The sequence below is a fragment of the Pelobates fuscus genome, chromosome 6 (assembly GCF_036172605.1).
Source record: "Pelobates fuscus isolate aPelFus1 chromosome 6, aPelFus1.pri, whole genome shotgun sequence".
NCBI classification, from domain to species: Eukaryota; Metazoa; Chordata; class Amphibia; order Anura; family Pelobatidae; genus Pelobates; species Pelobates fuscus.
The window spans coordinates 36,751,142-36,773,626 of record NC_086322.1 but is presented as its reverse complement, the minus strand read 5'-3'; the positions used below and the strand labels follow the sequence as shown (position 1 = coordinate 36,773,626).

The 22,485-nt window shown below is 43.3% G+C and overlaps 22 non-coding genes across 22 annotated transcripts; all 22 read left to right on the top strand.

Moving 5' to 3' along the window:
* Positions 1-420: 420 nt before the first annotated feature.
* On the top strand, positions 421-493 carry TRNAR-CCU (transfer RNA arginine (anticodon CCU)). The gene has a single exon. It is a non-coding gene; the product is annotated as a tRNA-Arg (tRNA).
* A 448-nt stretch (positions 494-941) lies between these two features.
* TRNAI-UAU (transfer RNA isoleucine (anticodon UAU)) lies at positions 942-1,034 on the top strand. The gene is given in 2 exon segments: positions 942-979; positions 999-1,034. It is a non-coding gene; the product is annotated as a tRNA-Ile (tRNA).
* A 759-nt stretch (positions 1,035-1,793) lies between these two features.
* Positions 1,794-1,866, top strand: TRNAR-CCU (transfer RNA arginine (anticodon CCU)). The gene has a single exon. It is a non-coding gene; the product is annotated as a tRNA-Arg (tRNA).
* Positions 1,867-2,314: 448 nt separating this feature from the next.
* TRNAI-UAU (transfer RNA isoleucine (anticodon UAU)) lies at positions 2,315-2,407 on the top strand. The gene is given in 2 exon segments: positions 2,315-2,352; positions 2,372-2,407. It is a non-coding gene; the product is annotated as a tRNA-Ile (tRNA).
* Positions 2,408-3,166: 759 nt separating this feature from the next.
* Positions 3,167-3,239, top strand: TRNAR-CCU (transfer RNA arginine (anticodon CCU)). The gene has a single exon. It is a non-coding gene; the product is annotated as a tRNA-Arg (tRNA).
* Positions 3,240-3,656: 417 nt separating this feature from the next.
* TRNAI-UAU (transfer RNA isoleucine (anticodon UAU)) lies at positions 3,657-3,749 on the top strand. The gene is given in 2 exon segments: positions 3,657-3,694; positions 3,714-3,749. It is a non-coding gene; the product is annotated as a tRNA-Ile (tRNA).
* A 758-nt stretch (positions 3,750-4,507) lies between these two features.
* TRNAR-CCU (transfer RNA arginine (anticodon CCU)) lies at positions 4,508-4,580 on the top strand. The gene has a single exon. It is a non-coding gene; the product is annotated as a tRNA-Arg (tRNA).
* A 448-nt stretch (positions 4,581-5,028) lies between these two features.
* Positions 5,029-5,121, top strand: TRNAI-UAU (transfer RNA isoleucine (anticodon UAU)). The gene is given in 2 exon segments: positions 5,029-5,066; positions 5,086-5,121. It is a non-coding gene; the product is annotated as a tRNA-Ile (tRNA).
* Positions 5,122-5,880: 759 nt separating this feature from the next.
* TRNAR-CCU (transfer RNA arginine (anticodon CCU)) lies at positions 5,881-5,953 on the top strand. The gene has a single exon. It is a non-coding gene; the product is annotated as a tRNA-Arg (tRNA).
* Positions 5,954-6,401: 448 nt separating this feature from the next.
* TRNAI-UAU (transfer RNA isoleucine (anticodon UAU)) lies at positions 6,402-6,494 on the top strand. The gene is given in 2 exon segments: positions 6,402-6,439; positions 6,459-6,494. It is a non-coding gene; the product is annotated as a tRNA-Ile (tRNA).
* Positions 6,495-7,261: 767 nt separating this feature from the next.
* TRNAR-CCU (transfer RNA arginine (anticodon CCU)) lies at positions 7,262-7,334 on the top strand. The gene has a single exon. It is a non-coding gene; the product is annotated as a tRNA-Arg (tRNA).
* Positions 7,335-7,751: 417 nt separating this feature from the next.
* On the top strand, positions 7,752-7,844 carry TRNAI-UAU (transfer RNA isoleucine (anticodon UAU)). The gene is given in 2 exon segments: positions 7,752-7,789; positions 7,809-7,844. It is a non-coding gene; the product is annotated as a tRNA-Ile (tRNA).
* Positions 7,845-9,101: 1,257 nt separating this feature from the next.
* Positions 9,102-9,194, top strand: TRNAI-UAU (transfer RNA isoleucine (anticodon UAU)). Its single transcript is given in 2 exon segments — positions 9,102-9,139; positions 9,159-9,194. It is a non-coding gene; the product is annotated as a tRNA-Ile (tRNA).
* Positions 9,195-9,961: 767 nt separating this feature from the next.
* TRNAR-CCU (transfer RNA arginine (anticodon CCU)) lies at positions 9,962-10,034 on the top strand. Its single transcript has one exon. It is a non-coding gene; the product is annotated as a tRNA-Arg (tRNA).
* Positions 10,035-10,482: 448 nt separating this feature from the next.
* TRNAI-UAU (transfer RNA isoleucine (anticodon UAU)) lies at positions 10,483-10,575 on the top strand. Its single transcript is given in 2 exon segments — positions 10,483-10,520; positions 10,540-10,575. It is a non-coding gene; the product is annotated as a tRNA-Ile (tRNA).
* Positions 10,576-11,343: 768 nt separating this feature from the next.
* Positions 11,344-11,416, top strand: TRNAR-CCU (transfer RNA arginine (anticodon CCU)). The gene has a single exon. It is a non-coding gene; the product is annotated as a tRNA-Arg (tRNA).
* A 447-nt stretch (positions 11,417-11,863) lies between these two features.
* Positions 11,864-11,956, top strand: TRNAI-UAU (transfer RNA isoleucine (anticodon UAU)). The gene is given in 2 exon segments: positions 11,864-11,901; positions 11,921-11,956. It is a non-coding gene; the product is annotated as a tRNA-Ile (tRNA).
* A 765-nt stretch (positions 11,957-12,721) lies between these two features.
* Positions 12,722-12,794, top strand: TRNAR-CCU (transfer RNA arginine (anticodon CCU)). Its single transcript has one exon. It is a non-coding gene; the product is annotated as a tRNA-Arg (tRNA).
* A 478-nt stretch (positions 12,795-13,272) lies between these two features.
* TRNAI-UAU (transfer RNA isoleucine (anticodon UAU)) lies at positions 13,273-13,365 on the top strand. Its single transcript is given in 2 exon segments — positions 13,273-13,310; positions 13,330-13,365. It is a non-coding gene; the product is annotated as a tRNA-Ile (tRNA).
* A 767-nt stretch (positions 13,366-14,132) lies between these two features.
* Positions 14,133-14,207, top strand: TRNAR-CCU (transfer RNA arginine (anticodon CCU)). The gene has a single exon. It is a non-coding gene; the product is annotated as a tRNA-Arg (tRNA).
* Positions 14,208-15,515: 1,308 nt separating this feature from the next.
* TRNAI-UAU (transfer RNA isoleucine (anticodon UAU)) lies at positions 15,516-15,608 on the top strand. The gene is given in 2 exon segments: positions 15,516-15,553; positions 15,573-15,608. It is a non-coding gene; the product is annotated as a tRNA-Ile (tRNA).
* Positions 15,609-16,368: 760 nt separating this feature from the next.
* On the top strand, positions 16,369-16,441 carry TRNAR-CCU (transfer RNA arginine (anticodon CCU)). Its single transcript has one exon. It is a non-coding gene; the product is annotated as a tRNA-Arg (tRNA).
* Positions 16,442-22,485: the final 6,044 nt, after the last annotated feature.

Here is a 22,485-nt window from a genome sequence, read left to right as displayed (position 1 = left end):
TGTGCCCAAATATTGAGAGTCGGCGCAAGGGAGAAAACATGATAAATATAGATCGAGGCAAGTGGTAAGGTGGATAGAAGAAGATACAAGGGGTATAAGGAAAAGAAAATTGAAAAGAAAAATGTGCATGTCGTACTTGTTTTGCCTTTGCAGCCCTCTTGTTCAATGGTTGGAACATTTCATTTTTATGACCTGAGTTTTCTTAAACTGTGCTGCCACCACGATGCGCATCTTTTTTCCGTTTACAAACAAACGAAAACTAAAGAGTTTCACTATCTTAAAGAACCTTGCCTATTGGCTGTGTGACACTGTAGGTGCAAGAGAAATGATATTGTTACAGACACTGAGCTTATTGTGTGTGGATACTAAGACAAGCTTCTGTTTTTTGTTTTTTAACAGTAAAAAGAAATTACACATCAAGCCCCAGTGGCTTAATGGATAAGGCACTGGCCTCCTAAGCCAGGGATTGTGGGTTCAAGTCCCATCTGGGGTGCACCAGCATGTCTAAGGTGGTTGATCTTGAGCATGGCACTCAAATTTAGCAGACCCCAAATGTACAGTTTTATTCACTGATGAGATGATGTGAGGTTTAATCATGGAGACAAGCAGTTGTGTGAGGTTTAATCATGGATACAAGCAGTTGTGTAAAACCCAACAGGGTTATTCACTAAAGTGAAAATGATCAGGAATTCCAAGTGTATTTCAATTTAAAGGCCCAAGTGGAAAATTTTCTCCAAGTTACCTACGCCTTCGGTTCAGCTGCGTTGGCCTTGATTTTAAAATTCACTTTAAATTCTGGACAATTCTCACTTTAGTGAATATATCTGTACGATTATGAAATTGCCACATGAAACTTGCATTCAACTCATAAGAAGAGACTTGAGAACACTTTGACAGCGCAGGTTTGGGAGAAAACACAGCAGTAACAGAGCAAGCGACTTGCTCCAGTGGCGCAATCGGTTAGCGCGCGGTACTTATAAGGCAGTATCTGTTGAGCAATGCCGAGGTTGTGAGTTCAAGCCTCACCTGGAGCAGTTTTTGCATTTGCTTTTAATTGGTTTATCTGCAAGGTCCAGCACGGTGTCTCCAACCAACTCTCAATGCCTCACCAGTCCTACAGGATGTAAATTGATTCGATTTTGTCCCTCTGTTTGCCCTTGTTTTTATTTGCTCTTAAATTCATCTTACTATTTTTGTTAGGGATTGCCTTTTTTTTAGTAGAAGTGTTATCTTTGGCAATTTGTGTCCAAGGGGCGGAGCTTAAGCAAAGTTCCACTTTGGTTGCTAAGCGGATTTACTGACAATCCATCAGTGAAAAGAATCCAACTAAAGGACAAACTGCATACACCACGGACAGAGGAGAACAAAATAGCTGTGCCCAAATATTGAGAGTCGGCGCAAGGGAGAAAACATGATAAATATAGATCGAGGCAAGTGGTAAGGTGGATAGAAGAAGATACAAGGGGTATAAGGAAAAGAAAATTGAAAAGAAAAATGTGCATGTCGTACTTGTTTTGCCTTTGCAGCCCTCTTGTTCAATGGTTGGAACATTTCATTTTTATGACCTGAGTTTTCTTAAACTGTGCTGCCACCACGATGCGCATCTTTTTTCCGTTTACAAACAAACGAAAACTAAAGAGTTTCACTATCTTAAAGAACCTTGCCTATTGGCTGTGTGACACTGTAGGTGCAAGAGAAATGATATTGTTACAGACACTGAGCTTATTGTGTGTGGATACTAAGACAAGCTTCTGTTTTTTGTTTTTTAACAGTAAAAAGAAATTACACATCAAGCCCCAGTGGCCTAATGGATAAGGCACTGGCCTCCTAAGCCAGGGATTGTGGGTTCAAGTCCCATCTGGGGTGCACCAGCATGTCTAAGGTGGTTGATCTTGAGCATGGCACTCAAATTTAGCAGACCCCAAATGTACAGTTTTATTCACTGATGAGATGATGTGAGGTTTAATCATGGAGACAAGCAGTTGTGTGAGGTTTAATCATGGATACAAGCAGTTGTGTAAAACCCAACAGGGTTATTCACTAAAGTGAAAATGATCAGGAATTCCAAGTGTATTTCAATTTAAAAACCCAAGTGGAAAATTTTCTCCAAGTTACCTACGCCTTCGGTTCAGCTGCGTTGGCCTTGATTTTAAAATTCACTTTAAATTCTGGACAATTCTCACTTTAGTGAATATATCTGTACGATTATTAAATTGCCACATGAAACTTGCATTCAACTCATAAGAAGAGACTTGAGAACACTTTGACAGCACAGGTTTGGGAGAAAACACAGCAGTAACAGAGCAAGCGACTTGCTCCAGTGGCGCAATCGGTTAGCGCGCGGTACTTATAAGGCAGTATCTGTTGAGCAATGCCGAGGTTGTGAGTTCAAGCCTCACCTGGAGCAGTTTTTGCATTTGCTTTTAATTGGTTTATCTGCAAGGTCCAGCACGGTGTCTCCAACCAGCTCTCAATGCCTCACCAGTCCTACAGGATGTAAAGGGATTCGATTTTGTCCCTCTGTTTGCCCTTGTTTTTATTTGCTCTTAAATTCATCTTACTATTTTTGTTAGGGATTGCCTTTTTTTTAGTAGAAGTGTTATCTTTGGCAATTTGTGTCCAAGGGGCAGAGCTTAAGCAAAGTTCCACTTTGGTTGCTAAGCGGATTTACTGACAATCCATCAGTGAAAAGAATCCAACTAAAGGACAAACTGCATACACCACGGACAGAGGAGAACAAAATAGCTGTGCCCAAATATTGAGAGTCGGCGCAAGGGAGAAAACATGATAAATATAGATCGAGGCAAGTGGTAAGGTGGATAGAAGAAGATACAAGGGGTATAAGGAAAAGAAAATTGAAAAGAAAAATGTGCATGTCGTACTTGTTTTGCCTTTGCAGCCCTCTTGTTCAATGGTTGGAACATTTCATTTTTATGACCTGAGTTTTCTTAAACTGTGCTGCCACCACGATGCGCATCTTTTTTCCGTTTACAAACAAACGAAAACTAAAGAGTTTCACTATCTTAAAGAACCTTGCCTATTGGCTGTGTGACACTGTAGGTGCAAGAGAAATGATATTGTTACAGACACTGAGCTTATTGTGTGTGGATACTAAGACAAGCTTCTGTTTTTTGTTTTTTAACAGTAAAAAGAAATTACACATCAAGCCCCAGTGGCCTAATGGATAAGGCACTGGCCTCCTAAGCCAGGGATTGTGGGTTCAAGTCCCATCTGGGGTGCACCAGCATGTCTAAGGTGGTTGATCTTGAGCATGGCACTCAAATTTAGCAGACCCCAAATGTACAGTTTTATTCACTGATGAGATGATCTGAGGTTTAATCATGGAGACAAGCAGTTGTGTAAAACCCAACAGGGTTATTCATTAAAGTGAAAATGATCAGGAATTCCAAGTGTATTTCAATTTAAAGGCCCAAGTGGAAAATTTTCTCCAAGTTACCTACGCCTTCGGTTCAGCTGCGTTGGCCTTGATTTTAAAATTCACTTTAAATTCTGGACAATTCTCACTTTAGTGAATATATCTGTACGATTATGAAATTGCCACATGAAACTTGCATTCAACTCATAAGAAGAGACTTGAGAACACTTTGACAGCGCAGGTTTGGGTGAAAACACAGCAGTAACAGAGCAAGCGACTTGCTCCAGTGGCGCAATCGGTTAGCGCGCGGTACTTATAAGGCAGTATCTGTTGAGCAATGCCGAGGTTGTGAGTTCAAGCCTCACCTGGAGCAGTTTTTGCATTTGCTTTTAATTGGTTTATCTGCAAGGTCCAGCACGGTGTCTCCAACCAGCTCTCAATGCCTCACCAGTCCTACAGGATGTAAAGGGATTCGATTTTGTCCCTCTGGTGGCCTTGTTTTTATTTGCTCTTAAATTCATCTTACTATTTTTGTTAGGGATTGCCTTTTTTTTAGTAGAAGTGTTATCTTTGGCAATTTGTGTCCAAGGGGCGGAGCTTAAGCAAAGTTCCACTTTGGTTGCTAAGCGGATTTACTGACAATCCATCAGTGAAAAGAATCCAACTAAAGGACAAACTGCATACACCACGGACAGAGGAGAACAAAATAGCTGTGCCCAAATATTGAGAGTCGGCGCAAGGGAGAAAACATGATAAATATAGATCGAGGCAAGTGGTAAGGTGGATAGAAGAAGATACAAGGGGTATAAGGAAAAGAAAATTGAAAAGAAAAATGTGCATGTCGTACTTGTTTTGCCTTTGCAGCCCTCTTGTTCAATGGTTGGAACATTTCATTTTTATGACCTGAGTTTTCTTAAACTGTGCTGCCACCACGATGCGCATCTTTTTTCCGTTTACAAACAAACGAAAACTAAAGAGTTTCACTATCTTAAAGAACCTTGCCTATTGGCTGTGTGACACTGTAGGTGCAAGAGAAATGATATTGTTACAGACACTGAGCTTATTGTGTGTGGATACTAAGACAAGCTTCTGTTTTTTGTTTTTTAACAGTAATAAGAAATTACACATCAAGCCCCAGTGGCTTAATGGATAAGGCACTGGCCTCCTAAGCCAGGGATTGTGGGTTCAAGTCCCATCTGGGGTGCACCAGCATGTCTAAGGTGGTTGATCTTGAGCATGGCACTCAAATTTAGCAGACCCCAAATGTACAGTTTTATTCACTGATGAGATGATGTGAGGTTTAATCATGGAGACAAGCAGTTGTGTGAGGTTTAATCATGGATACAAGCAGTTGTGTAAAACCCAACAGGGTTATTCACTAAAGTGAAAATGATCAGGAATTCCAAGTGTATTTCAATTTAAAGGCCCAAGTGGAAAATTTTCTCCAAGTTACCTACGCCTTCGGTTCAGCTGCGTTGGCCTTGATTTTAAAATTCACTTTAAATTCTGGACAATTCTCACTTTAGTGAATATATCTGTACGATTATGAAATTGCCACATGAAACTTGCATTCAACTCATAAGAAGAGACTTGAGAACACTTTGACAGCGCAGGTTTGGGTGAAAACACAGCAGTAACAGAGCAAGCGACTTGCTCCAGTGGCGCAATCGGTTAGCGCGCGGTACTTATAAGGCAGTATCTGTTGAGCAATGCCGAGGTTGTGAGTTCAAGCCTCACCTGGAGCAGTTTTTGCATTTGCTTTTAATTGGTTTATCTGCAAGGTCCAGCACGGTGTCTCCAACCAGCTCTCAATGCCTCACCAGTCCTACACGATGTAAAGGGATTCGATTTTGTCCCTCTGTTTGCCCTTGTTTTTATTTGCTCTTAAATTCATCTTACTATTTTTGTTAGGGATTGCCTTTTTTTTAGTAGAAGTGTTATCTTTGGCAATTTGTGTCCAAGGGGCGGAGCTTAAGCAAAGTTCCACTTTGGTTGCTAAGCGGATTTACTGACAATCCATCAGTGAAAAGAATCCAACTAAAGGACAAACTGCATACACCACGGACAGAGGAGAACAAAATAGCTGTGCCCAAATATTGAGAGTCGGCGCAAGGGAGAAAACATGATAAATATAGATCGAGGCAAGTGGTAAGGTGGATAGAAGAAGATACAAGGGGTATAAGGAAAAGAAAATTGAAAAGAAAAATGTGCATGTCGTACTTGTTTTGCCTTTGCAGCCCTCTTGTTCAATGGTTGGAACATTTCATTTTTATGACCTGAGTTTTCTTAAACTGTGCTGCCACCACGATGCGCATCTTTTTTCCGTTTACAAACAAACGAAAACTAAAGAGTTTCACTATCTTAAAGAACCTTGCCTATTGGCTGTGTGACACTGTAGGTGCAAGAGAAATGATATTGTTACAGACACTGAGCTTATTGTGTGTGGATACTAAGACAAGCTTCTGTTTTTTGTTTTTTAACAGTAAAAAGAAATTACACATCAAGCCCCAGTGGCCTAATGGATAAGGCACTGGCCTCCTAAGCCAGGGATTGTGGGTTCAAGTCCCATCTGGGGTGCACCAGCATGTCTAAGGTGGTTGATCTTGAGCATGGCACTCAAATTTAGCAGACCCCAAATGTACAGTTTTATTCACTGATGAGATGATGTGAGGTTTAATCATGGAGACAAGCAGTTGTGTGAGGTTTAATCATGGATACAAGCATTTGTGTAAAACCCAACAGGGTTATTCACTAAAGTGAAAATGATCAGGAATTCCAAGTGTATTTCAATTTAAAGGCCCAAGTGGAAAATTTTCTCCAAGTTACCTACGCCTTCGGTTCAGCTGCGTTGGCCTTGATTTTAAAATTCACTTTAAATTCTGGACAATTCTCACTTTAGTGAATATATCTGTACGATTATGAAATTGCCACATGAAACTTGCATTCAACTCATAAGAAGAGACTTGAGAACACTTTGACAGCGCAGGTTTGGGTGAAAACACAGCAGTAACAGAGCAAGTGACTTGCTCCAGTGGCGCAATCGGTTAGCGCGCGGTACTTATAAGGCAGTATCTGTTGAGCAATGCCGAGGTTGTGAGTTCAAGCCTCACCTGGAGCAGTTTTTGCATTTGCTTTTAATTGGTTTATCTGCAAGGTCCAGCACGGTGTCTCCAACCAGCTCTCAATGCCTCACCAGTCCTACACGATGTAAAGGGATTCGATTTTGTCCCTCTGTTTGCCCTTGTTTTTATTTGCTCTTAAATTCATCTTACTATTTTTGTTAGGGATTGCCTTTTTTTTAGTAGAAGTGTTATCTTTGGCAATTTGTGTCCAAGGGGCGGAGCTTAAGCAAAGTTCCACTTTGGTTGCTAAGCGGATTTACTGACAATCCATCAGTGAAAAGAATCCAACTAAAGGACAAACTGCATACACCACGGACAGAGGAGAACAAAATAGCTGTGCCCAAATATTGAGAGTCGGCGCAAGGGAGAAAACATGATAAATATAGATCGAGGCAAGTGGTAAGGTGGATAGAAGAAGATACAAGGGGTATAAGGAAAAGAAAATTGAAAAGAAAAATGTGCATGTCGTACTTGTTTTGCCTTTGCAGCCCTCTTGTTCAATGGTTGGAACATTTCATTTTTATGACCTGAGTTTTCTTAAACTGTGCTGCCACCACGATGCGCATCTTTTTTCCGTTTACAAACAAACGAAAACTAAAGAGTTTCACTATCTTAAAGAACCTTGCCTATTGGCTGTGTGACACTGTAGGTGCAAGAGAAATGATATTGTTACAGACACTGAGCTTATTGTGTGTGGATACTAAGACAAGCTTCTGTTTTTTGTTTTTTGTTTTTTAACAGTAAAAGGAAATTTACACATCAAGCCCCAGTGGCCTAATGGATAAGGCACTGGCCTCCTAAGCCAGGGATTGTGGGTTCAAGTCCCATCTGGGGTGCACCAGCATGTCTAAGGTGGTTGATCTTGAGCATGGCACTCAAATTTAGAAGACCCCAAATGTACAGTTTTATTCACTGATGAGATGATGTGAGGTTTAATCATGGAGACAAGCAGTTGTGTAAAACCCAACAGGGTTATTCATTAAAGTGAAAATGATCAGGAATTCCAAGTGTATTTCAATTTAAAGGCCCAAGTGGAAAATTTTCTCCAAGTTACCTACGCCTTCGGTTCAGCTGCGTTGGCCTTGATTTTAAAATTCACTTTAAATTCTGGACAATTCTCACTTTAGTGAATATATCTGTACGATTATGAAATTGCCACATGAAACTTGCATTCAACTCATAAGAAGAGACTTGAGAACACTTTGACAGCGCAGGTTTGGGTGAAAACACAGCAGTAACAGAGCAAGCGACTTGCTCCAGTGGCGCAATCGGTTAGCGCGCGGTACTTATAAGGCAGTATCTGTTGAGCAATGCCGAGGTTGTGAGTTCAAGCCTCACCTGGAGCAGTTTTTGCATTTGCTTTTAATTGGTTTATCTGCAAGGTCCAGCACGGTGTCTCCAACCAGCTCTCAATGCCTCACCAGTCCTACACGATGTAAAGGGATTCGATTTTGTCCCTCTGTTTGCCCTTGTTTTTATTTGCTCTTAAATTCATCTTACTATTTTTGTTAGGGATTGCCTTTTTTTTTGTAGAAGTGTTATCTTTGGCAATTTGTGTCCAAGGGGCGGAGCTTAAGCAAAGTTCCACTTTGGTTGCTAAGCGGATTTACTGACAATCCATCAGTGAAAAGAATCCAACTAAAGGACAAACTGCATACACCACGGACAGAGGAGAACAAAATAGCTGTGCCCAAATATTGAGAGTCGGCGCAAGGGAGAAAACATGATAAATATAGATCGAGGCAAGTGGTAAGGTGGATAGAAGAAGATACAAGGGGTATAAGGAAAAGAAAATTGAAAAGAAAAATGTGCATGTCGTACTTGTTTTGCCTTTGCAGCCCTCTTGTTCAATGGTTGGAACATTTCATTTTTATGACCTGAGTTTTCTTAAACTGTGCTGCCACCACGATGCGCATCTTTTTTCCGTTTACAAACAAACGAAAACTAAAGAGTTTCACTATCTTAAAGAACCTTGCCTATTGGCTGTGTGACACTGTAGGTGCAAGAGAAATGATATTGTTACAGACACTGAGCTTATTGTGTGTGGATACTAAGACAAGCTTCTGTTTTTTGTTTTTTGTTTTTTAACAGTAAAAAGAAATTTACACATCAAGCCCCAGTGGCCTAATGGATAAGGCACTGGCCTCCTAAGCCAGGGATTGTCAGTTCAAGTCCCATCTGGGGTGCACCAACATGTCTAAGGTGGTTGATCTTGAGCATGGCACTCAAATTTAGCAGACCCCAAATGTACAGTTTTATTCACTGATGAGATGATGTGAGGTTTAATCATGGAGACAAGCAGTTGTGTAAAACCCAACAGGGTTATTCATTAAAGTGAAAATGATCAGGAATTCCAAGTGTATTTCAATTTAAAGGCCCAAGTGGAAAATTTTCTCCAAGTTACCTACGCCTTCGGTTCAGCTGCGTTGGCCTTGATTTTAAAATTCACTTTAAATTCTGGACAATTCTCACTTTAGTGAATATATCTGTACGATTATGAAATTGCCACATGAAACTTGCATTCAACTCATAAGAAGAGACTTGAGAACACTTTGACAGCGCAGGTTTGGGTGAAAACACAGCAGTAACAGAGCAAGCGACTTGCTCCAGTGGCGCAATCGGTTAGCGCGCGGTACTTATAAGGCAGTATCTGTTGAGCAATGCTGAGGTTGTGAGTTCAAGACTCACCTGGAGCAGTTTTTGCATTTGCTTTTAATTGGTTTATCTGCAAGGTCCAGCACGGTGTCTCCAACCAGCTCTCAATGCCTCACCAGTCCTACAGGATGTAAAGGGATTCGATTTTGTCCCTCTGTTTGCCCTTGTTTTTATTTGCTCTTAAATTCATCTTACTATTTTTGTTAGGGATTGCCTTTTTTTTAGTAGAAGTGTTATCTTTGGCAATTTGTGTCCAAGGGGCGGAGCTTAAGCAAAGTTCCACTTTGGTTGCTAAGCGGATTTACTGACAATCCATCAGTGAAAAGAATCCAACTAAAGGACAAACTGCATACACCACGGACAGAGGAGAACAAAATAGCTGTGCCCAAATATTGAGAGTCGGCGCAAGGGAGAAAACATGATAAATATAGATCGAGGCAAGTGGTAAGGTGGATAGAAGAAGATACAAGGGGTATAAGGAAAAGAAAATTGAAAAGAAAAATGTGCATGTCGTACTTGTTTTGCCTTTGCAGCCCTCTTGTTCAATGGTTGGAACATTTCATTTTTATGACCTGAGTTTTCTTAAACTGTGCTGCCACCACGATGCGCATCTTTTTTCCGTTTACAAACAAACGAAAACTAAAGAGTTTCACTATCTTAAAGAACCTTGCCTATTGGCTGTGTGACACTGTAGGTGCAAGAGAAATGATATTGTTACAGACACTGAGCTTATTGTGTGTGGATACTAAGACAAGCTTCTGTTTTTTGTTTTTTGTTTTTTAACAGTAAAAAGAAATTTACACATCAAGCCCCAGTGGCCTAATGGATAAGGCACTGGCCTCCTAAGCCAGGGATTGTGGGTTCAAGTCCCATCTGGGGTGCACCAGCATGTCTAAGGTGGTTGATCTTGAGCATGGCACTCAAATTTAGCAGACCCCAAATGTACAGTTTTATTCACTGATGAGATGATGTGAGGTTTAATCATGGAGACAAGCAGTTGTGTGAGGTTTAATCATGGATACAAGCAGTTGTGTAAAACCCAACAGGGTTATTCACTAAAGTGAAAATGATCAGGAATTCCAAGTGTATTTCAATTTAAAGGCCCAAGTGGAAAATTTTCTCCAAGTTACTTACGCCTTCGGTTCAGCTGCGTTGGCCTTGATTTTAAAATTCACTTTAAATTCTGGACAATTCTCACTTTAGTGAATATATCTGTACGATTATGAAATTGCCACATGAAACTTGCATTCAACTCATAAGAAGAGACTTGAGAACACTTTGACAGCGCAGGTTTGGGTGAAAACACGGCAGTAACAGAGCAAGCGACTTGCTCTGGTGGTGCAATCGGTTAGCGCGCGGTACTTATAAGGCAGTATCTGTTGAGCAATGCCGAGGTTGTGAGTTCAAGCCTCACCTGGAGCAGTTTTTGCATTTGCTTTTAATTGGTTTATCTGCAAGGTCCAGCACGGTGTCTCCAACCAGCTCTCAACGCCTCACCAGTCCTACACGATGTAAAGGGATTCGATTTTGTCCCTCTGTTTGCCCTTGTTTTTATTTGCTCTTAAATTCATCTTACTATTTTTGTTAGGGATTGCCTTTTTTTTAGTAGAAGTGTTATCTTTGGCAATTTGTGTCCAAGGGGCGGAGCTTAAGCAAAGTTCCACTTTGGTTGCTAAGCGGATTTACTGACAATCCATCAGTGAAAAGAATCCAACTAAAGGACAAACTGCATACACCACGGACAGAGGAGAACAAAATAGCTGTGCCCAAATATTGAGAGTCGGCGCAAGGGAGAAAACATGATAAATATAGATCGAGGCAAGTGGTAAGGTGGATAGAAGAAGATACAAGGGGTATAAGGAAAAGAAAATTGAAAAGAAAGATTTGCATGTCGTACTTGTTTTGCCTTTGCAGCCCTCTTGTTCAATGGTTGGAACATTCCATTTTTATGACCTGAGTTTTCTTAAACTGTGCTGCCACCACGATGCGCATCTTTTTTCCGTTTACAAACAAACGAAAACTAAAGAGTTTCACTATCTTAAAGAACCTTGCCTATTGGCTGTGTGACACTGTAGGTGCAAGAGAAATGATATTGTTACAGACACTGAGCTTATTGTGTGTGGATACTAAGACAAGCTTCTGGTTTTTTTTTTTTTTTTTTTTAACAGTTAAAAGAAATTTACACATCAAGCCCCAGTGGCCTAATGGATAAGGCACTGGCCTCCTAAGCCAGGGATTGTGGGTTCTAGTCCCATCTGGGGTGCACCAGCATGTCTAAGGTGGTTGAACTTGAGCATGGCACTCAAATTTAGCAGACCCCAAATGTACAGTTTTATTCACTGATGAGATGATGTGAGGTTTAATCATGGAGACAAGCAGTTGTGTGAGGTTTAATCTTGGAGACAAGCAGTTGTGTAAACCCAACAGGGTTATTCACTAAAGTGAGAATGATCAGGAATTCCAAGTGTATTTCAATTTAAAGGCCCAAGTGGCAAATTTTCTCCAAGTTACCTACGCCTTCGGTTCAGCTGCGTTGGCCTTGATTTTAAAATTCACTTTAAATTCTGGACAATTCTCACTTTAGTGAATATATCTGTAAGATTATGAAATTGCCACATGAAACTTGCATTCAACTCCTAAGAAGAGACTTGAGAACACTTTGACAGCGCAGGTTTGGGTGAAAACACAGCAGAGGCAGAACAAGCGACTTGCTCTAGTGGCGCAATCGGTTAGCGCGCGGTACTTATAAGGCAGTATCTGTTGAGCAATGCCGAGGTTGTGAGTTCAAGCCTCACCTGGAGCAGTTTTTGCATTTGCTTTTAATTGGTTTATCTGCAAGGTCCAGCACGGTGTCTCCAACCAGCTCTCAACGCCTCACCAGTCCTACACGATGTAAAGGGATTCGATTTTGTCCCTCTGTTTGCCCTTGTTTTTATTTGCTCTTAAATTCATCTTACTATTTTTGTTAGGGATTGCCTTTTTTTTTGTAGAAGTGTTATCTTTGGCAATTTTTGTCCAAGGGGCGGAGCTTAAGCAAAGTTCCACTTTGGTTGCTAAGCGGATTTACTGACAATCCATCAGTGAAAAGAATCCAACTAAAGGACAAACTGCATACACCACGGACAGAGGAGAACAAAATAGCTGTGCCCAAATATTGAGAGTCGGCGCAAGGGAGAAAACATGATAAATATAGATCGAGGCAAGTGGTAAGGTGGATAGAAGAAGATACAAGGGGTATAAGGAAAAGAAAATTGAAAAGAAAAATGTGCATGTCGTACTTGTTTTGCCTTTGCAGCCCTCTTGTTCAATGGTTGGAACATTCCATTTTTATGACCTGAGTTTTCTTAAACTGTGCTGCCACCACGATGCGCATCTTTTTTCCGTTTACAAACAAACGAAAACTAAAGAGTTTCACTATCTTAAAGAACCTTGCCTATTGGCTGTGTGACACTGTAGGTGCAAGAGAAATAATATTGTTACAGACACTGAGCTTATTGTGTGTGGATACTAAGACAAGCTTCTGTTTTTTTTGTTTTTTTTTAATAGTTAAAATAAATTTACACATCAAGCCCCAGTGGCCTAATGGATAAGGCACTGGCCTCCTAAGCCAGGGATTGTGGGTTCAAGTCCCATCTGGGGTGCACCAGCATGTCTAAGGTTGTTGATCTTGAGCATGGCACTCAAATTTAGCAGACCCCAAATGTACAGTTTTATTCACTGATGAGATGATGTGAGGTTTAATCATGGAGACAAGCAGTTGTGTGAGGTTTAATCATGGAGACAAGCAGTTGTGTGAGGTTTAATCATGGAGACAAGCAGTTCTGTAAACCCAACAGGGTTATTCACTAAAGTGTAAATGATCAGGAATTCCAAGTGTATTTCAATTTAAAGTCCCAAGTGGAAAATTTTCGCCAAGTTACCTACGCCTTCGGTTCAGCTGCGTTGGACTTGATTTTAAAATTCTTTTTAAATTCTGGACAATTCTCACTTTAGTGAATATATCTGTACGATTATGAAATTGCCACATGAAACTTGCATTCAACTCCTAAGAAGAGACTTGAGAACACTTTGACAGCGCAGGTTTGGGTGAAAACACAGCAGAAGCAGAACAAGCGACTTGCTCTAGTGGCGCAATCGGTTAGCGCGCGGTACTTATAAGGCAGTATCTGTTGAGCAATGCCGAGGTTGTGAGTTCAAGCCTCACCTGGAGCAGTTTTTGCATTTGCTTTTAATTGGTTTATCTGCAAGGTCCAGCACGGTGTCTCCAACCAGCTCTCAACGCCTCACCAGTCCTACACGATGTAAAGGGATTCGATTTTGTCCCTCTGTTTGCCCTTGTTTTTATTTGCTCTTAAATTCATCTTACTATTTTTGTTAGGGATTGCCTTTTTTTTAGTAGAAGTGTTATCTTTGGCAATTTGTGTCCAAGGGGCGGAGCTTAAGCAAAGTTCCACTTTGGTTGCTAAGCGGATTTACTGACAATCCATCAGTGAAAAGAATCCAACTAAAGGACAAACTGCATACACCACGGACAGAGGAGAACAAAATAGCTGTGCCCAAATATTGAGAGTCGGCGCAAGGGAGAAAACATGATAAATATAGATCGAGGCAAGTGGTAAGGTAAATAGAAGAAGATACAAGGGGTATAAGGAAAAGAAAATTGAAAAGAAAAATGTGCATGTCGTACTTGTTTTGCCTTTGCAGCCCTCTTGTTCAATGGTTGGAACATTTCATTTTTATGACCTGAGTTTTCTTAAACTGTGCTGCCACCACGATGCGCATCTTTTTTCCGTTTACAAACAAACGAAAACTAAAGAGTTTCACTATCTTAAAGAACCTTGCCTATTGGCTGTGTGACACTGTAGGTGCAAGAGAAATGATATTGTTACAGACACTGAGCTTATTGTGTGTGGATACTAAGACAAGCTTCTGTTTTTTGTTTTTTGTTTTTTAACAGTAAAAAGAAATTTACACATCAAGCCCCAGTGGCCTAATGGATAAGGCACTGGCCTCCTAAGCCAGGGATTGTGGGTTCAAGTCCCATCTGGGATGCACCAGCATGTCTAAGGTGGTTGATCTTGAGCATGGCACTCAAATTTAGCAGACCCCAAATGTACAGTTTTATTCACTGATGAGATGATGTGAGGTTTAATCATGGAGACAAGCAGTTGTGTGAGGTTTAATCATGGATACAAGCAGTTGTGTAAACCCAACAGGGTTATTCACTAAAGTGAAAATGATCAGGAATTCCAAGTGTATTTCAATTTAACCTCCCTGGCGGTATGATTATGTCAGGAATTTTGTACCAAAAGCGGTACCATTTTTTTGCATTTGAATTACCCGCCCAGTTCCGCCCCCATGTCAGGCATGTCAATCAAATTACGTTAAAAGATTATTTAAATATACATGTAGAATTTTAATATATGTGCATTTATAGGTATTTAAATTCTACGTGTATACTAATGTAATCTTTTATGTAATTATATGTATTTATCTATATATATATATTTGCGCTTATTTGTATTTTATATAAATATATATATATATATAGATATATATAGAATGTAATTCTAAGTGTATTTTGTTACCGATATATATATATATTAATAACAAAATACAGTTAGAATGAAATTACATATGCATATATAATTTATATTAAATTTTGTTTCAATATTTTATTTATTTATTTTATTATTTTATTAATTTATTATTTTAATTATACGTATTTATATATAATATATATATATGTACATCTATTATATATATAATATATATACATATTATATATATATATATATATATATATAAAAATATATTTAATTTGTTTTTACACTTGTCTTTTTTTTATTTTTTTTATACTTCCCACCAGCAGGGGGACTGTCTGATATTTCAAACAGTCCCCCTGCTGGCAGATCCACAGCCAGCTATAGAGGGCCATGTGATCCGATCACATGGCCCCCGGGGGCCTGATTTGCCGTGGGAGGGCTGCCTGGGCTGTGAGGCAGTCCTCCCGAAGCGGATCGCGGCGGAGGTAAGTAAATCTTATCTACCCCGAGCGTGACTCGGGGTTACCGCTTCTGGCAGCGAAAATTAACCCCGAGTCACGCTCGGGAATACCGCCAGGCAGGTTAAAGGCCCAAGTGGAAAATTTTCTCCAAGTTACCTACGCCTTCGGTTCAGCTGCGTTGGCCTTGATTTTAAAATTCACTTTAAATTCTGGACAATTCTCACTTTAGTGAATATATCTGTACGATTATGAAATTGCCACATGAAACTTGCATTCAACTCCTAAGAAGAGACTTGAGAACACTTTGACAGCGCAGGTTTGGGTGAAAACACAGCAGAGGCAGAACAAGCAAATTGCTCTAGTGGCGCAATCGGTTAGCGCGCGGTACTTATAAGGCAGTATCTGTTGAGCAATGCTGAGGTTGTGAGTTCAAGCCTCACCTGGAGCAGTTTTTGCATTTGCTTTTAATTGGTTTATCTGCAAGGTCCAGCACGGTGTCTCCAACCAGCTCTCAACGCCTCACCAGTCCTACACGATGTAAAGGGATTCGATTTTGTCCCTCTGTTTGCCCTTGTTTTTATTTGCTCTTAAATTCATCTTACTATTTTTGTTAGGGATTGCCTTTTTTTTGTAGAAGTGTTATCTTTGGCAATTTTTGTCCAAGGGGCGGAGCTTAAGCAAAGTTCCACTTTGGTTGCTAAGCGGATTTACTGACAATCCATCAGTGAAAAGAATCCAACTAAAGGACAAACTGCATACACCACGGACAGAGGAGAACAAAATAGCTGTGCCCAAATATTGAGAGTCGGCGCAAGGGAGAAAACATGATAAATATAGATCGAGGCAAGTGGTAAGGTGGATAGAAGAAGATACAAGGGGTATAAGGAAAAGAAAATTGAAAAGAAAGATTTGCATGTCGTACTTGTTTTGCCTTTGCAGCCCTCTTGTTCAATGGTTGGAACATTTTATGACCTGAGTTTTCTTAAACTGTGCTGCCACCACGATGCGCATCTTTTTTCCGTTTACAAACAAACGAAAACTAAAGAGTTTCACTATCTTAAAGAACCTTGCCTATTGGCTGTGTGACACTGTAGGTGCAAGAGAAATGATATTGTTACAGACACTGAGCTTATTGTGTGTGGATACTAAGACAAGCTTCTGGTTTTTTTTTTTTTATATTTAACAGTTAAAAGAAATTTACACATCAAGCCCCAGTGGCCTAATGGATAAGGCACTGGCCTCCTAAGCCAGGGATTGTGGGTTCAAGTCCCATCTGGGGTGCACCAGCATGTCTAAGGTGGTTGATCTTGAGCATGGCACTCAAATTTAGCAGACCCCAAATGTACAGTTTTATTCACTGATGAGATGATGTGAGGTTTAATCATGGAGACAAGCAGTTGTGTGAGGTTTAATCATGGATACAAGCAGTTGTGTAAAACCCAACAGGGTTATTCACTAAAGTGAAAATGATCAGGAATTCCTAGATTTTACTAGTAGCATGACGTAAAGTCATGATTTTATTAATGACACGGAGGCTCCTATTATGCTTATCTTTCTTTTATTTTCCCTCAGCAGCGAAGAGAGAAATGAGTGAAAAGAGAAAAAACATATCATTAACATATATACATATTCAACATATTCCACAGTGCTACATAAGGGAACCTCCCCCTTTCAGTATATAAGGTGTAGCACTCTCTTCCTCTTCCTCTTTCGTAGCGATCCGAAGACCCGTAAACCGAACCAGAACTTGAATTTGAACTGTAAACTCGGGAAGCTGAACATATCTTCCTGGGAATGTGGAGCCAACCTTGAAGCTCCTGTTATTTCCATTGGTATTTGGAATCATGCTAAAAAAGAGAGGAGAAATATGGTAAAATCTCAACTTACAACTGGGTGTAACATTTTCCAGTATATTTAGTAATTTGACTTCTGAAAAGGAAATAAATGTCATACAAAATAGACATAACATTAAATACGTGACGATCATGATCAATTAAAGCTAATGTAAACTAAGCCTGAAAGACAGAAACGTCAAATAATAAAACATAACTAAATAGAATATGGGCCAGGAAGACCCGTCCTAAAGATGTAAGTCGTAGTCAGTCCAGATAAACAGGTTGTAAAAGAAGACATATCACCACCTCCAACCTAGGGAGGGAGGGAGGGAATAATACTCGCCTCCGTGTCATTAATAAAATCATGACTTTACGTCATGCTACTAGTAAAATCTAGGAATTTTATTAAAGACACGGAGGCTCCTATTATGCTTGTTCAAAGCTGAGCAATAACTTTATCTGAAAAATGTTGTATCGGTCTAAAGTAAAAGTTCCTGAATGTGGATTCCGTAGACCAATCTGCAGCCTTCAGAATGTCTTCCAAGCGGCATCCGGCCGCCGATGCTTTAGAGGCCATGGCGCCTCTAACAGAGTGTGATGAGAAAACAGAGACGTCAACCCCGGCCGTAGCTAACAGCCATTTGATCCATCGTGCCAGCGTCGGCGTGGATACCGGTAGATGGGGTTTCTTCAGGGAGATGAACAGAGGGCCGTCATTGGACGGGCGCAGTGCAGAGGTGCGAGACTCGTATTCTTTTAGGCACGCTATTGGGCATAAGTTAGGTAAGCACGGTATCCGTGGATAGCAGACCTGTTTGGTGGCCGACTTCGTTCTTCGTGAGATATCGAACGACACCCCCTCCGGGGTGAATGTACGTGCTCGCCAGTCCAAGGCTCTCACATCAGATACCCGTTTGCAGGATAGAAGGCAGAGCAGCATCAGTAGTTTTGCCGATAATTGTTTAAGTGAAAGATCCACGTTGGTGGGCCAGCCATCTAGGAGTCTGAACACACAGTTGACGTCCCAGAAGGACCCGTATCTGGACGTGGGGGGACGTGAGAAACGGACTCCCTTGAGCAAATGACAAATTAGAGGATTCTGCCCCAGTGGGAGGCCGTCCACCTGGTCGTGCCCGGCTGAGATGGCCGAGCGGAAAACATTGACCGTGCGGAAGGCCTTGCCTGACTCGAACAGGTGCGTAAGGAAATCTAGTACCGACGTCACAGGGGCTGATATCGGATCCAGTGATCGTCCCAAGCACCAATTGGCCCACTGTCGCCATGCTGCAGCATAAGCTTGTCGTGTACCAGGTGCCCATGCGTTTGCCAGGAGTTGCATAGTCGTGTTCGAAACTTCCGTGATTTCCCAGGGTCCCCGGAAAGGAGCCATGCCATGAGGCGGAGAAGGCCCTGTTCCACCAGGGAGTGGTTCTCCCCGTCCGGGTTGGTCAGTAGAGATGGATGGTCCGGCAGTAGCCGTGGGTGGTCTATCGCCATCTCCAGTAGGTGTGGGAACCAAGGTTGAGATCTCCAGCACGGGGCTATCAGTACCAATGAGCTCTTGAAGCGTCGGAGGTGCGCCAGACAACGAGCAATCAGATTGAACGGTGGGAAGGCGTAAGCCCTGCCCTCGGACCAATCTTGGAGGAAAGCGTCTGTCGCTATGGCTTCCGGGTCTGGTCGCCAGCTGCAGAACTTCGGTAGTTGTGTGTTGAGTCTGGATGCGAACAGGTCCGTGCTCAAAGGTCCCCACAGGGACGAGATTCTGCGGAATACTTTCGGTAGCAGTCTCCAATCTCCCGAGTCCCTCAAGTAGCGGGAGTTCCAATCCGCGGTGTAGTTGTCTAGGCCCGGGATGTGTTCCGCGGTAACGGACACGCTGTTCTGTAAGCAGTAATTCCAGAAGTCTCTGGCCAAAACCGCTAGGATGCGGGACCTGGTTCCTCCTAGATGGTTTATGTATCGTACTGCTGAGACATTGTCCAGCTTGAGAAGAATCGAGCATGAGATGCCTCTGGGAGACAGACTGCGAATGGCGAACGAGGCCGCCAGCAGTTCCAGAGAGTTTATGTGTAAGAAGGACTCCTCCGTGGACCACCTGCCTCCTGTGGATATATTGCCGCAGCGCGCGCCCCAACCATGTAAGCTGGCGTCCGATTCGATCACCAGATCTGGAGTGGACCCGAAGATCGCTCGGCCGTTCCAAGCCTCCATGTGGGTTAGCCACCAGTTCAGTTCCTCCCTCGACTCCGTGTCTAGGGAAATGTGAGATTCGTACGAGTGGCCACTTCTCAGGCAGGCCGCTTTGAGCCGTTGTAAGGCTCTGTAGTGTAGCGGACCTGGGAAAATCGCCTGGATAGAGGCTGCCAACAGGCCGATGACCCGTGCCAGTTGGTGCAGGGAAATGTCCGGCCGTCGCATAAGTTTCCGTATTTCCCTCTTGATGTTGGACATCTTCTCCGCTGGGAGGCAGAGAACTTGTAGTACAGAGTCGATACGGAATCCGAGGAATTCCATTTGTTGAGAGGGGATCAGAACCGACTTCTTCCAGTTTACAAGGAAGCCTAGGTTCTGTATGAGGTGTAGGGCCCACCCCAAGTGTTCTAGTAAGAGGGATCGAGTCCCGGAGAGTATGAGGATGTCGTCCAGGTAAATGATAAGACGGACTCCGTGCAATCTGAGGAAGGCTACCACTGGTTTTAGTACTTTCGTGAAACACCATGGGGCGGAGGACAGACCGAAAGGTAGGCATGTGAAACGCCACTTCTTGCCTTCCCAGCAGAACTGGAGTAGGTTCCTGTGAATTGAGGCTACTGGGATCGTTAGGTAAGCGTCTTGCAAATCTAATTTGACCATCCAGTCTCCGGGTAGGAGCAGGTCTCTGAGGCAATGAATGCCCTCCATCTTGAAGTGCCGGTATTGTATGAAGGCATTCAGGGGCCGTAGGTTGATAACCGGGCGTACCCCGCCTCCTTTTTTGGGCACTAGAAAAAGGTTGCTTACGAAACCCGGTGTGTCTAGAGGGACCTCCTCTATGGCCTTCTTGGCCTGTAATTCCCTGATCTCCGTAGAGATGAGATCTAAGTGTGCAGATGGCATGTGAATCGCCCTTGGGGGAGAGGTCTGAATGGGGGAAGCGGTCAGTTCTAGGTGGTAGCCCTCTATCGTCTGTAACACCCAACTGTCTGACGTGATAAGTGACCATGCCCGGGTGAACCGGGTCAGCCTGCCCCCTACCTGTATATGGGAAGAAAGGGGAAACATGGTACTCACCATAAGGGCGTTTTCCCGTGGGTGCTCCTCGACTGCCGCGGGTATGCCAAGCCCGTCCTCGTGAGGGGAAGAATGGGGTGAAGGACCGTTCCTGGGTCGGTCTCTGTTGGTTGAAGGAGCCTCTGCCCGGTCTTGAGAAACCCCGGGGGTTGCGGCCGGGTAGACGGCTCCTACCTCTACCGGCCCCGCCAAAAACCTTTGGGCTAAATACCCGCTTAATGGAGGATTGGGCCTTGTCCAAAGCCGTGAATGTCTTAACGTAAGACCCCAGGTCCTTTACGAAGGACTCTCCAAATAGAAGGCCTTTTGCGGAGGCACCGGGCTCATTGGAGGCCATGCTTGCGAGCTTGGGCTCAATCTTAAGCAGGATGGCTTTCCTGCGCTCCGTTGACATAGCCGTGTTGGCGTTGCCTATCATACAAATTAGGCGTTGGAGCCAGCCGAACGCCACCTCAAAGTCTACTGGAGCCCCACTAGACTGAGCCGTCTCTAGCAGCTCATACAATTTGGTGACCGGGCCCAGGGTGTCAAGGAACTTGTCCTGACAGTTACGCATGGAGTAGTCCAGGCCCTTTTTGGGTTTCCAACCCGACTTGCCCAGAAATTGTACAATCTGGGGGTCTACCTCAGGGGTCTTGGCTACCGCATCGGGTATGATCGGGCGGGGGCATTCCGCCCTCAGCTTGTTCCGACCCTCCTGTGAGAGGGATTTCCGGACCCTAAGGGCCAGGTATCGGGCTATATGGGTCGCAGGCTCCCATTCCGCGGAGCGAGGGTGCCTGAGGTTGTCTGGGTCAAAAGCCAGGGCATCCTTATCGTCAGAGGTTAGCTCTGCATCATGGGCCCCTGAAAGGGTTTTGGCCTGAGTTTGCCTGGAAGGGAATTGTGACCCTGGGAGGTCATCGTCCCCTGAAACCTCGTCCCCGTAGGGATCCGAGAACTGGTTGTCTGACTCCTCGTCCCCATCCTCGTCCGAATCGGACAATAAATCATGGGCACGTGCCCGTTTCCATTCTCTGGCCGCCGTAGCCCGGCCAGTAGCTCTACTGCGCGGTTGTTGCGCGCCATCATCGACAGCCTGAGGCGTGTCATTCAAACCAGGCTTTACCTGGGTGTGGGGAGGGTCAGCAGAGTGTTTGCGTTTGGCAGGCGCCTTGCGCCCTGGGCTAGTCCCTTCAGGGTAGCTGGGAGAGGGTCCTATGCCAGACTGGGCGGGGAGGGCCTGCCTAAGGGCCTGAGAGATGGACAGGGAGATACTAGAGGACATAGCTCCCATGGCCGAGGAAATGGCCTTGTTAATGGAGGTGGACATAGTGGTGTCCAGGAGGGTTTGAAACTCCTCAGAACCTATAAGGTTGGAGTCAGCCTGGGAATCAGATGCTGTGGTACCCCTAGGGGGGGCAGGGTGGGGACTCAAATCACCACAGGCAGACTGCATAATCACAAACTGAGTAGTGTCTAAGGCTAAGGATAGAGACAGGTGCTGGATTGCTTAACCCACGCACAAAGGACAGAGCAGGAGAGAAAATACCCGGTAGGAGCAGGAGCAGGGATCAAGCAGCCTCCTCGGAGCAAAAAACGCCGAGTAATGAGGCTTAAAATGGCCGCCGGCACTATCGGCGACAGGAAACCAAGAAAATGGCCGCCGCGAGTGTCCGCGCATGCGCAGAACGCGCCCGCGGCGGAACCGGAGAGGATGAGAAACCGCCGGGGAACAACGTTGGCGGGATTCTAAGGTTGCCGAAAACGACAAGGGTGGGGTGGGGAGACAGCCAGGGGCACAGAAGAGCCCAGGGACCCGGGTGAAAACGGGTCAGGTCAAAAACAGCCCAGGGTGAAGAGGGGCAAGAGCCCACCCCCAAAGGATAGAGTAAGTAGTATATATAGGAATAGATTAAACATAAACAAGCCCTGCAGAAAAACTGCAGGCAGTGTAGGTAAATGACAGCAGAATGATATAGTCAATAAAATGTACTTAGCTGGTCTGAGGGAGCAGCGAAGAAAGAGGAAGAGGAAGAGAGTGCTACACCTTATATACTGAAAGGGGGAGGTTCCCTTATGTAGCACTGTGGAATATGTTGAATATGTATATATGTTAATGATATGTTTTTTCTCTTTTCACTCATTTCTCTCTTCGCTGCTGAGGGAAAATAAAAGAAAGAGAAGCATAATAGGAGCCTCCGTGTCTTTAATAAAATTCCAAGTGTATTTCAATTT